Below are 19,236 nucleotides of genomic sequence, written 5' to 3'. Positions count from 1 at the left end.
AATGATAATGATCAAAGCTGTGAATAAAGATCTAACTACTAGTACACTAAACTTTTTATAGTTTTAAAACTACCTTGAAACAAATGTATGTCCTACAAAACAGAATTTAGCTACAGCTATAAATATTATACAATTTCATCCGAAAAGTTTGTAAAAGATAATAAGTGATAAATATGTGTGTCTTTTTCATTTAAATAATGCAAGTAGAAATTCTTTTCTTTCCTGTATCTGTCATTCTAATTGGCATAAATGTGTATGTATGTATATAAATGTATGCAATATATATGCACTTATATATTTTATTATTATATATGTGTCTTTTAATGTTGCTTGACCTGAAATGATTCCTGTACACTTAAGTATTGAATTACTTTGCTCACATGTATTGGTGCTACTTAGGAATAATTTGTAACAATTAACAGGAAAAAAAATTTGGCAAGGTAGACTATTCATAGAGATGTTTTATGTGTGACATATTTTCCTGTTGGCTGCTTCCTGTCTGCTGTTACAATAAATAGTATCAGTTGGATTTCCATTCCTCCTGATATGCTTTCCTGACTTGAGGTAATATGTCTCTGCTATCTGTTAGCTAGCACAAATCTTTCTTTCCTTAAAGTGTTACTTGTCAAGGATTTTGTCACAGCAATGTGATGCACAGTTAATACAAATGTGAAAATACATACATTTATACATATCTATATGTTTATTATATACAAAACATGTAACTTTACAGAAAAGAAATACTGATTAGTAATGATCAATTAATAATATTAAGGTGTCTTTGATGTGGTTAAAGACTAGATAGCTGTAATTTCCTCAGTTATGATAAAAGATAAGTTAGATATAAAACCTTCAACTCACGAATATAAGATAGATAGGACATCTTCTTTAATATTGTAACTGTAATTCTTGCTTGATAATGGTTTTGTTATATGTAATTTTACTATCTTAAAGTTAAAACCTTCCTTTTAAAAAAAATAAAAAAGGGGAAGTGTTGTGGATATCACTCTATATAAATAAAACAATGATTGGCCAGTGACCAGGCAGGAAGATAGGCGGGACAAGGAGAGAAGAGAATTGGGGGAGTAGGAAGAAGGAGGGGGAGACACTGCCAGCCACAGCCAGCCAGGACAAGCAGCATGTAAAGATGCTGGTAAGACAGGAGTCACGTGGCAAGGTATCAATTTATAGAAATGGGTTAATTTAAGATATGAGAACAGTTAGCAAGAAGCCTGCCATGGCCAAACAGTTTATAAGTAATATAAGCGTGGGTTGTGGGACTGCGGGGCTGGTAGGACCTGGAGAGAAGCCCTCCAGCAACAGGATTAGGTTATTCAAATGTTAAATATTTTGGAAAACTTTAGGAATAAGCTAGACCCATAATATAATGAATAACATAAAATGGAATTGCTTTAATTCGAAAAAGTATTACAGATATGATTAATAAAATCATATTAATGAGAAATGAGTAATTCTGCCATGAATCTGAAATGCTCCATTCAAAAATCGCAGAGTAAGTGGCAATAGTACAGAAACTAGCATCTCCTATTATAAATTTACCCTATAGCAATGTATGGATAAATGTCTTTATTTATCATTTAGAATTTAAATATTAATTACCCAATTTGACTTACTGAATACATTTTTAAGAGAATAAAATAATCAGTAAATTAACTGGTAAATTAGAGTAGATGCTTAAATTATGATTATATTATGCTAGAATACACATGACCATCAAGAAACTACAGAAATACATTACTACAGCAATAGAAAAACATATTTAATAGAAAAGTAAGTATCAATCACTGTTTCAAACACCAGAAAGGCAAAGAAATTAAAGAGAGTTGGCTTTTACCTGAGATTTACTCCAGTTTATAAAGCAACATAAAGCTGTTTCTTGGTAAGAGAATGGGCTTAGACAGTTCAGATAGCACTATAGACATCTGTAGAAGAGAAGGCATCTGCAGTCATCAAATGACACCCCATAGTTTTTAAAAGGAATTAATACAAACATTGATGTAAATTTCACCTTGCAAAAGGAGCTAAATTGTGAAAAGCATTATTCTTTGCAATTATCAATTTCATGGCTGAGTTGTGCCTAAAAATTTAGCACAAGTCCCCCTGTGATGCCTTTAATAGCAGCATTAAGGGGCAGAGGCCAGTGGATCTCTTGAGTTTTAGGTGAGCCTGGTCTGCAGAGTGAGTTCCAGGACACCCAGAGCTACACAAAGAAACCCTGCCTCAAAAAACAAAAACAATAACAAAACAAAACAAAAAACCCAACAACAAAATAGCACATAAATGAATCCTGCATGTATTTATATTATATCATCTATATAAAATATCAATATTCATATAAACTTAATATTATATAAATATAAATACAATATACAGACATAATATATAATATATGGGATTTGTTATAATGTATAATATTAGGGATTTATTAGAATTGATTGCAGCGTGAGTTCCTCCTACTCTAATGAAGGTTGTCTGCCAATGGAAAATCCAAAAATTGTTCTTCAGTTTATGAGGCTAGATGTCCCAGCTGGTCTTCATTATCTATCGCAATTCTGAAGAAGCATTCATAGAATGGACTTACCAGCAAGACCAAGAACCAGGAGGCAAAACCAGCATCCCTCCTTTTTACATGTCTTCCAGCAGAAGGTGAAAAACAGATTAATGGGGATTTTTCCCTCATGAAAAGATCTGGAAGCAAGGTGGGACTTGCCATTTCAATAATTTAATTAAGAAAACAATTCCCCAATGGTGTCTCCAGCTGCTTGTGTTTTAGTAAATTCCAGATGTAGTCTATTTGACAATCAAAAAGAGCCATAACTCAGATCAATTTATTTCTTCACAATTCTTCACAATATATATATATAACTCTTACAGTAATTGTATGATTACTTACAGTAATTTTTGGTAAAGAATATATATATATATATATATTCTTTATCATAAATCTGAACCCATAAGTTAAATAAAAATAATTTGCTCATATTTTCACAAAATATAAATGTTGTTGTATGTGTTGACTCTTGGCTGCGTGACTCCATAGCCATGTTTATAAAAGAATGTGTTGTAAATATAGTCAGACTTTTCAGTAAGTACATTAAAATGAATAAATATAAAATTATCGTAGTCTTGATGATGAACACTCATTCATGCAACTCACCTTTCTCTAGTCCACAAATGTGAAGTTTTCATTTGATCTGAAAACTCCTCATGGAAAATTTAAAGAACCCCAGATTGTTTCTATATAAAGTTCTTCCATTAAAATTTAAACTATGTCATTTTTACTTTTGTCTACTTTTCTAAATGGGTGTTAAGAATGAACTTTAAGTTATACATGCCAATTAAAAACAAATCATAAGCCAAGACAGAGCACTGTTAAAAATATTATTAATGCCCTGGTTGGGACATTCCTGGACTCTAAAATATAAAAAAAAAATGGAGAATTTTTTTTAAAAATAATTACATAACAAATACATTAGGAAAAGAAATTCATTGCAGGGATATTAGAAAGTGCCTTTTAAAGGAGCATATGAGTTGAGGGGGGTAGGAAGTTAAAGAGGGAGGGACACACACACACAGAAAGAGAGAGAGAGGGAGAGAGAGAGAGAGAAGAAGAGAGAGAGAGAGAGAGTCTTGCACAGTCAGAAAATTCTTGATTTCTTTTTTTTTTTTAGCTTTGAAAACTGATTGTATTAAAGTCATTGCACTTGGTCATTTTAATGTCAGCACAAGGCAATTCAACTGTAAAATTTCTCAACCTGATTGTAAAGATTGTATTGTTCTGCTCATACATTTCAAGTTTATATCAAACAGAAAACATTCATTAAAAAGTCTACCAGAGCACTTGCAATGTTTTTCCATTTCTGATCAGAATATGGAGTATAAAAAAAAATGGGGGCAGGGAATCATTTGGATCCTGATAAAATGGATGTGTGAGGATTTGAGTGAGAGTTTTTCTTGGGAATGCAGTGGTGTGAATTAATGAACAGATTCTAGATGTCCCTTCCTTGGTGTCCTTGGTGGCCCTTTAACCTGCATACCACCTTCAAGGTCAGCAAGTCCCAAGATTGTAGGTAAGGTAATTGAGGCTGAAAACCAATGAACTATATCCTCAAATTAAGTTGGATATTTTATGATAATGAAAGAGAGAGAGAGAGAGAGAGAGAGAGAGAGAGAGAGAGAGAGAGAGAGAGAGAAAGGGAAGGAGGAGGAAGGAAGGAAGGAAGGAAGAGAAAGAAAGAAAAAAATTACAAATATGGCTGAAGGTATGGCTTAATGGTAGACAACATTTACCAGTCATGCACAAGGCCCAAGTTCATATGCTTCACCTTACCTATATTTTGGAGTAAGAATAGTGGGATTTCTTTCTCTTCAGATGGAAAATTTGGAATTCCTTTAAAAACCACTGTAAGCAGAATTTTCTTTCCCATCAACAAACTCTCAAATAACAACACAGAGTATTATTATTAATTATAAATGATCTGCCAATAGGTTAAGCTTGTTACTAACTAGCTCTTACAACTTAAATTGACCCATATTTCTTATCTACACACTACTACATGGCAGTATCTTTTTTCAGCATGGCATGTTTATCTGCTGCTCTACCCTCCTTTCCAGCGTTCTCCCAGTTTGGCTCTCTTGCCTAACCTCTTTCTGTCTAGCTATTGGTCAGTTGGCTCTTTAATATACCAATACGAGAATTCATACTCACAGTACACAAAAGGATTATTCTACAGCTGACTCTTGTCCCCGATATTATGTTGCCTTAATTCCCAGTCCCACCTCAAGCTTGTCATCCCCCTAGATCCACCATATGTCTTGCCCATACCCCACCTTTTTGCTAATCTTTTATTGACTATCTGGAAATGACCATATATATGTATAGCTGTGGTTGTAGTATAATGGGTGTCTTTACAGTGTTTCCTGCTCTGATGCATAATAGTCACAGATGAAAGGTATTTGAGTACACTAAATCCAATCATAGGTATTATGGTAGCTTGACTATAATTGGCCTCCATAATCAAGATAAAAGTTTGTATCAGGTACTGGATGGACTATTGCTGTGATGGGCCTGACCATGTTCTTTTTCAAGGAATATGGACATTGGAACTGTGGATTAGAAAAGCAGTTGGACAATTTAAGTGCTGCTTAATGAGCCATATAAAAGTGGTGTTCAATGAGATTTGATGAACTGTGGGGAGCTTACTCAAGGGGTTACAGAGGCAAAGATTTTCATATGGTGTCTAGAGACCATTCCTGTGATATTTTGGTGAAGAAAGTGGCTGCGTTTTGCCCTTGTCTCAAAAGGTTGCTGGAGGCTAAAGTAAGGAATTGTGGATGCATTCCCTAGGCAGAGGTATGGTGATATTTTATTTGTATTGTGAGGAGCCCTGCCTTTTGCTGCTAGACCACCTAGAAACCAAAGTTCAGGAATCTGCATCAGAAGGGGGCTTCAGGCCTGGGGGTGCAGTTCAGTTGGAAATCTTGTCAAACAGGACAAAATGGACAGACAGAACACGAAACAAAGGACTGCTGATTCTTGCCAAAACAAGTGTGGTTATGGCTTTATCAAAAGGCATCTTCTGAGGCCAGGACAATATGGCACCATCCCTGAAGTGGCCTTTGCAATCCGGAAAAGATACGGTGCCCTTTTCTTCGAAGGCAGCTTAACAGGCAGAGGGCCAATGGCTTCTGTTGTGCAATGGAACAGCAGCTGAAAGCTCATGCCTCTCGAAAGTAGACTGGCATTTAATAGAGGGATGTGGAGAAGAAGGGGATGCTGAGATGAAGCCATATATACACAGCCAAGAAAATGGACAGCTGAATTCAAAAACCATCAACAATTTCCAGAATTTAAAATCCTGAATCATGACATGACACTAGTGGAATTCAGGTGTTTCTGGTATATGGACTGCTCTCACCCAATGAGAGGTAGAACTGTTGACCTTGTGTACATCCTACTTCACAAATGAGTCTGCTAGATACGCTAAGCTTATAGGCTGAAGATGATGCCCCAACACTGCAGAGAAACCTCTGGTGACTGTTCAGGCAGCTGGCTGTTTCTGTCAACTCACAATTTTTTTGGAAATTGCTTGCATGCACTTCCTGTTTTTATATTTGTTAGCTAATATTATTTCCTTCTTGGGACTCTGAGGGAGTTGAAGATTACTTAGTTATTATTGAAGTTTAGTTAGTTATAGTTGAAGATTAATTAGGATAGAAAGTGAATTAGATACATTTTGGACTTACCAAAATAGGATAGATAAGGGAATTATTTTCTCTGATTTGTGAAATACAAATGGACTAGACATCGTTTAGGTATTTGTTACTTTTATATATTGTATATAGTTATTGTACTTTTGTATGTAGTTTTTCTTTTGTTAGTTATAACCCTTTGCCTTTTTTCTTTTTATTAAAATAGAAAAGGAGAAATATGGTGGTATTTTATTTGTACTGAAATATGATTTTCATTGTATGTTAATAAATAAAGTTCCCCGGGGGTCAGAGCTATTAGAGCCATAGCAAGAGGTGGTGGTGGTGGTGGGGGGGGGGGCGGGCAGTGGTGGCGCACGCTTTAATCCGCACTTGTTAAGAGCTAGTAATCTCTGTGTGTTCAGATAAGCCATTAGACATACGCTTTAACCTGGGGGCTACAGCAGTGACAGGCATATGTGTTTATAACCAATAGAAGCAGAACAGAAAGACTATTTAAAGACGACACACAGGAAGTAGCTCTCTTTTGGGGAGGTAGGAGCACTGCAGGAGGTAAGATTTTAGCTCTGAGCTCTGACCTCTCGGCTTTCTCCTTTACATTGGTTCTGTGTTTCTTATTTTAATAAGATGGTTGGTTACATCTACACAGAGGTAATCTCAAAACAGCCTAGAATAGACTTTGTGGTGTGAGTATTGCTGTTAATTCTAATGAAGATTTATAATGAAAAAGAACAAGCTGTTCAGGGTAAATTACAAAATATAAAATTTAAGGAGAAAAGGAACACCAAAAAGTGGAATAGAACTAAGTCCTGTGTTCAAGGAGATAAACAGATTAAGAAATTTGAAATGGATTCTGATGAGAAAGTCAGAAAAGAATTCATACGTTTAAGAGACTGAATTACATATATCAGAGCAATACAAAATAAGCATGAAAATATTAAACAAAACGTAGAATATAAATTTAAAGCCTTATGAAAAGGGATAAGAGGAAAACTACACCTGAACACAAGACATCCAGAGCCAATGTAAAAAAAATAACAAATTATAATTTCAGGTATAATTTTAAGAAATTTGAAAGTGGAGTGTGACTTTTATAAAAGAAACAAATGCTGCACAATTAGAAGGAAATATACATATTTCCAAAGCATCAGTATTATTATGTTGGCAATTCAATTGTAACACAAGTTATTTCATAAATAAAATGTTGTGTGTGTGTGTGTGTGTGTGTGTGTGTGTGTTTATGTGCAAGACTTATTGTTCAGGAATGAAGAGTAACTTTGAAAGAGGAGCCAGAAAATTATTGTTAAGTCAACTTATGTTCTGATGCTGGTGACTGAAGCCATGACACATGCATTCAGTCATGTGGTCTAGACTTAAGGTCCACTCATGTCCACTCATTTTTACCTTTTTTTCCCCCTCAGGAAACTATATTCATAGCATAAAAAGATATTTCTCAATTTACATAACAATGAAATCTCAGCACAAGATGTTATTAAAGCAATTATACATTGATAATTATAGGAACATTTTTGCAATATAAAATAATACACTTTTGAGATTAACATTTTATAATTATTTTACTCTTCTGCAGATTGTTTTCTAGATTATTAATGTTGTTGAAAAAAATCTTTCCCTGTCATGGTCTATCTTTGATTTTTAAATTCACTACATTTCTTCAAAAGAACTAAAAATTTTACCCTGAGTATTTTGGTGAGTAGAAAATAGTTAAGTGTCCTCGTTAGGGTTTTTATTGCTGTGATAAAATATCATGACCAAAAGCAACTTGGGGTGGAAAGGGTTTGTTTCAAGTAAATTTCTGTTTCACAGTCCATCACTGAAGGAGATTCAGGATGGGATTCAGGGAACCTGAAGAAAGGAACTAATACATAAGCTATAAGAAGTGCTGCTTTCTCACTTCTTTCACACAGCTTGCTCATCCTGATTTTTTGTATAATCAAGGACATCTATCTAGGGCTATGGTTTCCCACAATTGTCTGGACCATCCATATCAATCATTAATTAAGAAAATGTCCCACAGGCTTGCTTACAGGTGAATCTTATGGAAGTATGTTCTCACTCTTGATTTCCTCTTCTCAGATAACTAGTTTGTGTTAAATTGACATACACACACACAAAAAAAAATAAAATAAAAAAAAATAAAACAGGACAGTAAATACGTTTGGAAAAAAAGCCAACTTAATGATTTTAAAATCATTGTATTCACATACTTTTAGTCTTTATGACTTTAAAAGAAAAAAAGTGATTTCATCAAATCAGGAATTAATAATAAATTCTGTTTATGACTTGTTTTTCTAACATTAACATTTAAAATATTGCATATTTTTGTAGAAAATGTAAAATTGAGATTGTTCCTTTCGGTATCTTGATAAGTTGCTTGTTTAGTTTGTAGTCAATTCTATTCTTGGCAGTGTAAACATTTACTTTTTCATTCTGAGTGCTCTCTCTGTGGGACAGCACACAATCAGCATGCCCCACACTAGAGAAAAATATCAATAATACTAAACACTGGTAAATATATCCGATTTGGCAAAACTTGCTGCTGTAATTAAAATTAGTTTTGTACCACATGCAAGTCCCATGCAACAACTGAACCTTCATCACTCTCAGGGTTTTTCCTTTCCTGAGAGTTTTTCTATGTTTATTAGCACATCGTGTGCCTTTGCACTCATTAAACTTAACAAAACCCTTCACTGCTGATCTTTTTGTCTGTTCTTTCTTCAGTAACACAAGTAAATAAACTGCAGAAGGCATCATCAGATTGGTGGTGGGAAGAGAATGCCTTGAGCAGGAGAGATGTAGAAGGGTATGAGGGATGAGATTGTAAGACAGAGGTTGTGATTTAGAAAAAGAAAAAAAATGAATTTCTTCACTAAAGTCACAAGTAGACACTTTCTATCTCTTAATGTTCTGGATTTTGTGGTTCTAAAACAAATTACTGTGGTTGTGTTCAAATGATTTGATATTTGCTACAGTCTATATATATTCTATATGTAGTATGAACTTTCCTAGCTTGTTGTTGGCTGTGATTTAATTCTTCCCCAGATCAAGGACAGAATTCACTGTACATGGCTCCTCTCTTTAGAAATCCATCCCTATGTGAGTTCTTCAACTACTCCCTTTTATATCAATCTTTCTTTCAAAACTTGGGGTGTGAATTTCACACTTTCAAAGATAGGACATAGCTTCTCTTCAAGCTTAGCTGAAATGCCGCTTAGAGTGATGTAATAATGTTCAGGACATTTGAGGATTCTCATTTGGCTTCATCTCTGGAGACTGTGTCATAGATTTGTGATTACATACAAAGACAACACATCTAAAGTATATTGTCTTCACATTTGTATGCATGTATTTATGTATGTTTGTACATACGTATGTATCTGTTACCTATCTATCTATCCTCTATCTTTCATCTGTCACTTATCTACTATCTATTTATCTGTCACTTATCTACAACCTATCAATATATTTAAGTCTATGATATATTTGCTTATCAATTTATCATCTATCAAAATCAAGAGTCTTTAATAAGTTTAATACAGAAATTCTTCAGAACAAATGTTAATTACTATGAACAAAGAAAAGTACATTCTAAACTACAACCAATAAAATGAAAAGACAATGTTACTGAAAGAATTGAAATGCTGTATGAAACTTTTCTTCATATTTAAAAATAAATACATTACATACAAAGAATGAAAATCATTACATTGTCCTATACTATTTCTGATTGATAGAATTATCCTAATAATGTAATGATTACTAGTTTGAGAAAGTTAAAAAAAATATATTTATAAGTATAAAATTATTTATTATGATTGTTGAGAACCTAGTATTTGTCAGGTATTTATATTTTAGTGAACTATTAATTTAATGTTGATTATAATGACCTTATTTTTAAAATGCTCAATAAAATCACAAGAACAATTGGAAATTAAAATTGTTTTCAATAAATGTATAAAATAAAGTAAATAAATGGTATACAAAACACATATTTGAAAGTATAGGCATGAGTGTAATGACTGTCATTTTTGAAGCAATTTTTACCACAAAGGCTTTGAATTTGCAATCATGTGTAAAAGTACATCAACTCAACATAATAACTCACATTTTAAAAAATACCTTGTCATTTGTTTTGTCACATCTGTCATTGCACTGTATTTATGTCAATTTAATTTATGTCAAAAATTATGTCAACTAGCAATGACTCTTTTATTCGTACATTGCTTTTGAATTATATTATTAAAGTATTAATAATTATTAGGCCTTGTAGTTTAGGCAAAGGTCAGTTTCAGTACATGTCAGTTGACGTCATTGTTCCCAGAGGATGACAAGGAAGCCAAAGACACAGCTCCAATGTCAAATATGGATATATATATATATATATATATATATATATATATATATATATAAACACATCCTTGGGCATCTTTCAATGTATTAAAAAGAGATAGAGCATGTCATATGGGAAGTATGGAGGTGAGAGTATCTCCAAATTGAGTGTACTATTCAGCCAAAAAGAGCACAGAAACAGCTGTATTTGTTGGCTCACCTGTCATATATACACATTATATTGTACATGTCAAAGAACGGAATCAATAACTCTTATTCCTTCACTACTACGTTTGTTGTTCTTTGTCCTGTTTATGTTTTTCCTGGCTCGAAGTCTCATATGCTAACTTTTTATGAAGTTGGTATTTCCATTCCTCTCATCAACAAACATATTTTAACTCACTATAATCCAGATACCTAAAACTGGTATTCAAAAGAGATTAAATTCTCATATCAGGGTCTTATAACCATCAATCTCCCTTGCAAATTCTCATTATAGGATAAAGGAACTGGCAATTTTTCTTTATTTCATAATATTGCCAAACAAGTAGAGAATAGCTTTATGTTCACTCTACTTTCTTCTAAAATTAGAATAATAATAGAGTGGTAAGAAAAGTACTCAGAGTGTGTCAGGACTGGTAGAGGAGGAAGAAAGGAAGGTTTTTGTGTTAGGCCTTTAGGTTTTCATGATTTTTTTTTACAATAAACACTATCTATTTGCTGGATCTGGTGCAAGATCATTTTATGGAAACTCCACAAGTGTTGCTCATGAGTTGACATAGCTAAAACCTTGCAAACTTGGTACTTAGACTAACTCCATATCTTAGAAGTAGTAACAGCTCAAAAAAATTAGTTGTTCAAAATTGTTACATATTTATCAGTCTATATCCATCTATAGTGTGTGAAGAAATTTGAATACCCAAGCAGCCTAACTTGGACTATGCTTCAAATTTGTCTGTCAATAAAATATTTTTTGCAGTAGAATAAAAACAGAACTATTAAATGGAATAAACTACTTTATTTGACTCAGTGCTTGCTTTTAAGCTACTTTGTTTGGTCTTAGTTGGTTTATAAAACATGAAATTGACATTAAGTATTTTGCAAGTTCAAAAAGGTTGAGGATTTCTCTGACCTTGTCTTTCTAAAAAGATCTAAGTAAAATAGATTAGACTTGAACAGCTGGTCCTGAAAGATGAAGATCACAGGGGCCAGTAGGTAACAGGAAAGGGCTTTTTGATCAATATTGTCAGTTGTAAAGTGTTTCTCAGTGTTTTTGTTTATTTTAAGTATGAGTTAGAAGATAAAAGAAATAAGAACAAAATAATCCTATAACTATCTAAAGTATTGCTTTATGAAATTAAGTTTTCATAGATGTAACTAACTGAGTCTCAGATTTACAAACATATTCTTTAGATATATTGCAAATATATACATATATACATTTTAATTTATGAATCTAACTATTTATGAAATCAATATATGTGGGATAAATTGTGGATATAGTGCACGTATAAATTAGATATAGTCAAGGGAAATAGTAAAATTGTCCTCATCTCATTCAATGTTCTTAGGTGATACTTAGCCAAATAGTTTGCTTTCATGCATTCAAATAAATAATGCAGTATATGTTCAAATATAATTTAGAGCTCTTATTTGGTATTGATGATCATCCTAACATAACATATTTATTCTACCTCTAAGGAACTCTCATTTGTATTGTTTCTGAGATTATAATTAGAATGGTGTCTCAACCATTTTAAGATAAATGGATGGTCAGTGCTCAGTGGTGGATAGTTGGTAGATAAATGCAGCATTCCTTTCCCATCGTCTTCTGCAGAACGTATCAACAATCTGACTTGTGTGCACAACTGTCCACTTTGCAGAATGTATCTCTGAAGTTAATCATCTTCTTTAATTTCAAAATATTTTATTTGTATCTGGCAGAGTTTTCTGAGAGCCATAGACTACCAATAACTTTTCAATTCCATTTTGACACTTCCACACTTGAGAGGCTATGGGCTAGTGATTTATATCAATAAAATGGGATGATTAAACCAACTTTGAGAAGCTCTTTTTTCAGTCTCTATTTTCGTGTGGTTGATTTTGTCTGTTTTTCAAAGGATCCCAATTTGCTCCAGCATCCTTTCTTACTCCTTCTGGGAAGTGTGCATCTGTTTCTGACATCTGCCTTCTATCTTCTTTGTAAATTATGAAGTGATTCCAACTCTTTTTTATCAACAAATTACCCTTAGAAGCATTTAGAGACTATAATGATTCTTTGATTTCCTTTGATTCTTTATGAATTTGCAAAATTACTCAATGCTTATATTAGCTTTGTTTGTCCTTTCTCTTTCCATATTTAATATTTATAGCTGGCAAGCCCAGATGGTATACTCTGTTATGTCCTGAAATGTGGCTATTTTTTCAACCCTTAATTATAGTAATGTCAGGCTGTAATATCCCTTGCCTCTCTCTCTAGTTATAATTCACATTTGTTGTATTATTTATTGAGGAGACTGCATTTTGACATTTAAAAATATATAACATCATTTTCCTAACTATGTATTTACTTGTCTACTTTAGACACTTGATTTTTCTATGTATTATAATCTCAACTTACTGTATTTTTAAAGTTTTGTAGATATATGGGTATTGTTAGCTCCTTGCAGATAAAATAAAGGAAAACTTTACAAGGAAATAAATGAAACCTGAGTTCATAGAACAGAAGCATTGTAAAATGTGTGGTAACCTTCATTGATGTGTGTAAATATAGTTCTTACAATTTAGAAATTCAATAGAGAATATTTAGCATTTTATATTAATTCTTTATTATAACAAATATATTATGTACACCTATCTTTTTCAGACTTTACAAATTTATTAGCACTTAAACCTACATAATTTTATATTAATAACACAGAATCATATAAGTAAATAATCATTGACTCACTTAATTTTAGTTTTTTTTGTTGCATTTTGATGCAGATCCCTTTTATATTTTGTTAATAATGACAAATTCTTACTACTGTATTTCTTTGGAACTGTTTAGGAGGCATGCAAACTTCACAAGTCAATTTCTTTAAATCATCATTTTTGAGTTGCATGGTTTAGTAGTATTTTTTCAGTTCCAGTTTGATTTAAATTATAACTTTAAAAACTAGTCCTAGCCAGGCAGAGGTGGCACATGTCTTTAATCCCAGGACTTGGGAAGCAGAGCCAGGCAGATCTCTGTGAGTTCGAGGCCAGCCTGGTCTACAGAGCAAGATCCAGGACAGGCACCAAAACTACACTGAGAAACTCTGTCTCAAAAAAAAAAAAAAAAAAAAAAAAAAAAAACAAAGAACAAAAACCAAAAAATAAAAATAAAAACAAACAAACAAACCAAAAAAATAGTCCTATGATGTTTAAATTCCTATGGCAGGAACCACACAAATAACATATTATTTTACATGTCTCAATTTAGATTTCTTTCTTTATCATCTGGAATATTTTCTCACAAAATTCCTGGAGGGTCAGACCTAGAAATAGAAGCTTTCTCTCACATAACAGATTTGCTCTGGGCAAATAAGTCAAGACGTTGCCCTTGGATTCCACATCAAACAAGATTACATAGATTCCTCAGCTATTACACCTGACACTGTCAGGCACCTTTTAAAAAGACATCTGTAGCAACACCTCAGACTGCTTTTTCCACAGCTCTGTGAAAGGCTGATGCATTTCAGATGAAGTTACATGACCTCTTGTTTTTCATGTCTATTTTACAGCCTTATTTTCTGCCTAATGTCAGCCTAGAACAAAGGATAAACAGTATTTGAGAAAAACAGAATAAATTTTGTGGGTGGGCTGGGTGCAGGTGGGGACAGGGGCAGGAGGGTCAGGCAGGGGAAGGGATGGGATGAGAGAATTAAGAGAGAGACAGCTGGGACTGGGGGGCATTTGGGAGTGATGTCGAAACTTAGTGCCCTGGAAACTTCCTGGAATCTATGAGGTTGACCCTAGTCAAGGCTCCTAGTAATGGAGGATACAGAGTATGAACTAGCCATTATTTTTATCCAAACAAGGCTTCCAGTGTTGGGACTGAGTTACATTAGGTTGAGTTGATGGCCGAGGGGGTCCCGTGAAGATCCAAAAAAAAAAAAAAAAAAAAAAACAAAAAAAAAAAAAACAAAAAAACAACATCAGGGACTGAGGGTTGCTCTCTGAAACTGTAAGTGGGGTCCCATTGCCTAGATCAACATAAACACAGCCCATTGAATGCAGAAAAGTAGAGCTGGTGCCTGCATGGAGCCTTCATTTCTACATTCTAGTCGTTTTGGCATTGGAAGGTACTTTGCAGGCTACCGAAAGAAATCTGAACATCAACCCAGCCACATAAACCTCCACCTACCATCTCTCCTACCTTCAAGATGTGCTGTGGGAATGGTGGCACAGAGTTGTGGGAGTGGGAAATCAGTGATTGGTTTAACTAGTGGCTCATGCCACTAGAAGGAGGACATGCCCTATTACTACATGGATGGCTAGGAACCAGGAACAGGATAGAGTCAAGACTAAGAGTGAAACCATCCAAGACTAAAGGAAAAAGTCAATGAAATGGTCTCGAGTGATATTCTGCTATAACCATAGATTGGTGTCTTGTCCAATTGTCATCAGAAGGCTTCCATGTGTGAGCACATGGGAGCAGGGGCAGAGACCCACAGCCAGAACTTGTGCAGAGAGAGAATCTAAATTGGAGATCTCAACTGATCCCTCCCCTTGAGATTAGGGAACTCATGGAAGAGAGAGAGGAAAGTCTATAGCAGTGAGAAGAGATGGATAATATTAGAATATGGCCCACCAAATTAACTAAGCAGGGTTTACATGGCCTCATAGAGACTGAATTGGCAAGTACAGGGCCTGCATGGGTTTGCACCAAGTCTTCTGCACATATGTTATGCCTGTTAGCTCGGTGTTTTCATGGGACTTCTAATAGAGGAACCAGATGTGTCTCTAATGCTTTTGCCTGCTCTTGAGATTCTTTTAGACCTATTGGATTGCTTTGTCCTGCCTCAATTATGAAGGCTTTCCTCATGTTTTGTCCCATTTGTCTGTAGTCTTTTGGAGGCCGCTCTTTCCTGAAAATGAGGGGGAGTGGGTCTTGGGGAAAGGGTAGGTGGGGGCAGCTAGCAGGAGTGGAGGGAAGAGAAACTGTGGTTGTTATTTTCAATTAATAATGTAAAAAAGAAATCAAAATGGGGTCACCAAATAATGGGGAGACAATATCCCAATTCTAAATTTGTCATCAGAAAGTGAAAACTCCAATGTTAGGAATGATTTACCTCTTGTTTTGTTATTGGCCAAATGGGCACCACAGAAATCCCCAAATGCCACAGAGTATTGTTAAAGTTATTGGTTTCTCTTCACAAAATTATAGTAAAACCCTAATGCTGAAGACAATACTTACATATCTCATTGAATACAGATAAATTGAACAGGTACGTATCTAGAGACATCAGCCCTACTGGTTATTGTTCATGGTATACTGGCAGGTACTCTTCACACTACAAAGAGGGAAGGTTACCATCAACCCAGCTACAAAACCTATCATCTACAGCGTTGACCTGTATGCAATATATGCTGGTGCAATCTATGCACAAACTTCGTGGCACTAAGCAACCATGCTATGTTTGAATTTAAGGCCCACTTTATAAGGTGCAACCCATTCCTGACACTGATTAGAAGGCCTTGAACCTTAGACTGGATAGGCCATGGGCATAGGAGAAAACCAAATACCTACGGTACTATTTGTTTAGGCCACGACTATAAGTTTGAGGCTGGATTTGATTGAATTCGTTTCACAGTTATTCTGGGTGTCGGAGAATTAAAAAAAAATGTATTCTATACTTCTGTTACCTATTAGAAATGAGGATGATATGTGTAAAACTGATTATTCATGAAATGTTGAAAAGTAGTAAAACAGAAAAACACCTCAGGCTATTTGAATCGTACATTAGAGTACTATTGTTAGTTACTGTTGTTAGTTGTGTATACCCTAAAACACATAGCATGGGTTTTTATGTGACTGAAATTATCGACTATTTCTGTGGAAAGCCTCAGTGGTCCTAACTGTTAAAATCCCTAGGCATGATTATGCTTGCTGTTTTAAGCTTCTGAGTCAAAGTAGATATGTATGTGTATAAATAAATTGAATTCTGTAGCATTATGAAATCATATGAAAATTTATCAGGTCTTTCCATATTTTCCAGGGAAAGTTAAGCCTTTAAAGGAATACATGAATTGTTTTACTTCTTCATGACTGAGGGCAGTTTTGCTTTACTTTGTCTCTCTTAGAATTATCGAAAATTATCTTCCTACTTGGTATTGCAATGTCCTTCCCATAACTTGATACACACCACCACAGATTTGGTCCATGATGTCAACAGGTAGTTTCAAAAGAAATTATTGAAAAAAGGAAAGATAAGGAACTGTAATCAAGTAAAATAAAGGCAGCGAGACAATGCTCAAAAAGTGTGCACTATTCTTTTAAGCTCATCTTCCTTTCCTAAGTCATGCCACACTACCCATTTCCCAGATCCACAAAATGCCATGGCTGCTGATCATATGTGATTGTTAGAGAACCTTCTGTACTAAATTTCCCTTTTTATAATGTGTCTTTAATACCAATAACCATATCACCCTTTACATGTATTTGAACCATACTCTCCAATCAGCGTGGCTTTATGTAATGACAGATTCCTCAGCATAAAATAAATTCATTTTTATTTTAAAAATGTGTCAGAAAAATTGAAGTTTTCTAATTAGCTTTATAATGTTCAGATCTTGGTATGAAGAAATAAGTTTTTACTGTTTCTTGTGTTTTGCAGTTTTTCACGTTTTTCAAGTACTCTAGTAACAATAATTTTCAGGCATTTACAAAGTAGAGCCTTGTATAAATTGTCAGTATTGTTTATTTATGGTGCTATTAAATAAGGTTACTGGCCATGTGCAAGGGAATTATGTGCTGGGAGAAAAAAAGGAAACATACAGGAAAGGCGGTACAAAAATATACATCCATGTGCTAAAATTATTCTTGGATTTTAATGTTTTAAATCATTTGTTCCATGATGACTTTATTTGATGAGTACTAACAAGATGAACCTACATACTACATTTCAAATAGATGCCAGATTTTTATTTTTGGTAACGTTGGAAAATGTAAATATTTTGCCCTCTGTATATATCAATGAAATGTGTAAATGATATTTATGTTGTTCCACGATGAAACTTTGCTTTCATTAGAAATTCTTGCCTAGCCTCTTTATTGTTATTCTTCCCAATCTTCATATATTGTAAATTGTCTTACTCTTTCAACTGTGCTTGATGAATACATCAATTCTGAAAGGTGAAAAAACTCAAGACTGTACACGTTCATCTAACATAGACAGCCCCTTTTCACTTTCCAATAAGTCTTAACAGTAGCAGTAGGAATTTTACCTAGACTGTTACATTTGTAAGTCATTTGTCAGGCTTCAGAAACCAGATTAACTCCACAGTTCTTCCTAGGAGCCAGTAATATTTACTGTGTTGCCACTGAATTAATGTTATTAAAATAAACTCTATTTGCCTGAGGAAAGGAAAAAATTCAGTTCAATCTCAATACTCTCCATCATCTCTAGCACGGATTTTTTATTAGATAACTGAAGTTAAATATAATATATGAAAGAATATGGAGAATTTAATCTTTTAGCTCAACATTATTATCGAGGATTTATTAGGACTTCAATTTTAATACTGGATTTAATCCATTTAAGCAAAGGTTAAATCAAAGGTATTGAAAAATATTTCCATTTCTTCAAGATGTATCATTTTCATACTATTACTTAGATATCTTAACAGTAAATTTAAAAAACTGCTAAATAGACCTGAAATTGTTTAAGGGAACTTTCTAAGAAATAATATTAGAAAATGTTATAGAATAAACATGTTTTATTTTAACATATAAAATCTGATTATTTTTAAATTATTATAATTATTAAAGTAATGGGCTTCATGTTAGCTTTATTAATATGTATACCACAGAAGATATGTACATAACTTAAATGTATTTCTGTTTTTCTTTTTATAAAATCATGTTTTGCTCATACATTATTTAAAAATGTTTAAATCAATGTGTATTACCAGATAATATTATAGAAAATACTTTATTCAATAATGAATCATATTGGAATAAAAATAAATTTTCATACTTAATTCATGATTAAATGTAAAAAAAAAAAAAACCTGCTAACTGTCTGATGTAAACTGAGCATAATACAACAGATAGAGTGTATTCCTAAAATGGTAATATCTTAATTGACTATAGCAAATATTGTTAAAACCATAGATATTGTACTAAGTGCTATGCCACAGATTTAGTAAATATTGTCTTTCGATCTGTTTTAATTGCCATACAATCTACTCTATTTATGTAGTAAAGAGTAAAATCATGTAGCACTCCATGGATACTGATTAGAATAAAGAAAGAAAATATCTACAAATTGCACACACACACACACACACACACACACACCCCAGCCAATCTGATGATCATCAACCATACATTAAAAAAACAAATGAGTTTATCTATATGTGTTATTTGTAGGTATTCATTATTAAAAGTGTTGAAAATAGAAAAATGCT

This window comes from Peromyscus leucopus, chromosome 10 (genome assembly GCF_004664715.2).
Source record: "Peromyscus leucopus breed LL Stock chromosome 10, UCI_PerLeu_2.1, whole genome shotgun sequence".
Classification (NCBI taxonomy): Eukaryota; Metazoa; Chordata; class Mammalia; order Rodentia; family Cricetidae; genus Peromyscus; species Peromyscus leucopus.
Note: the sequence above shows the minus strand (reverse complement) of the source record.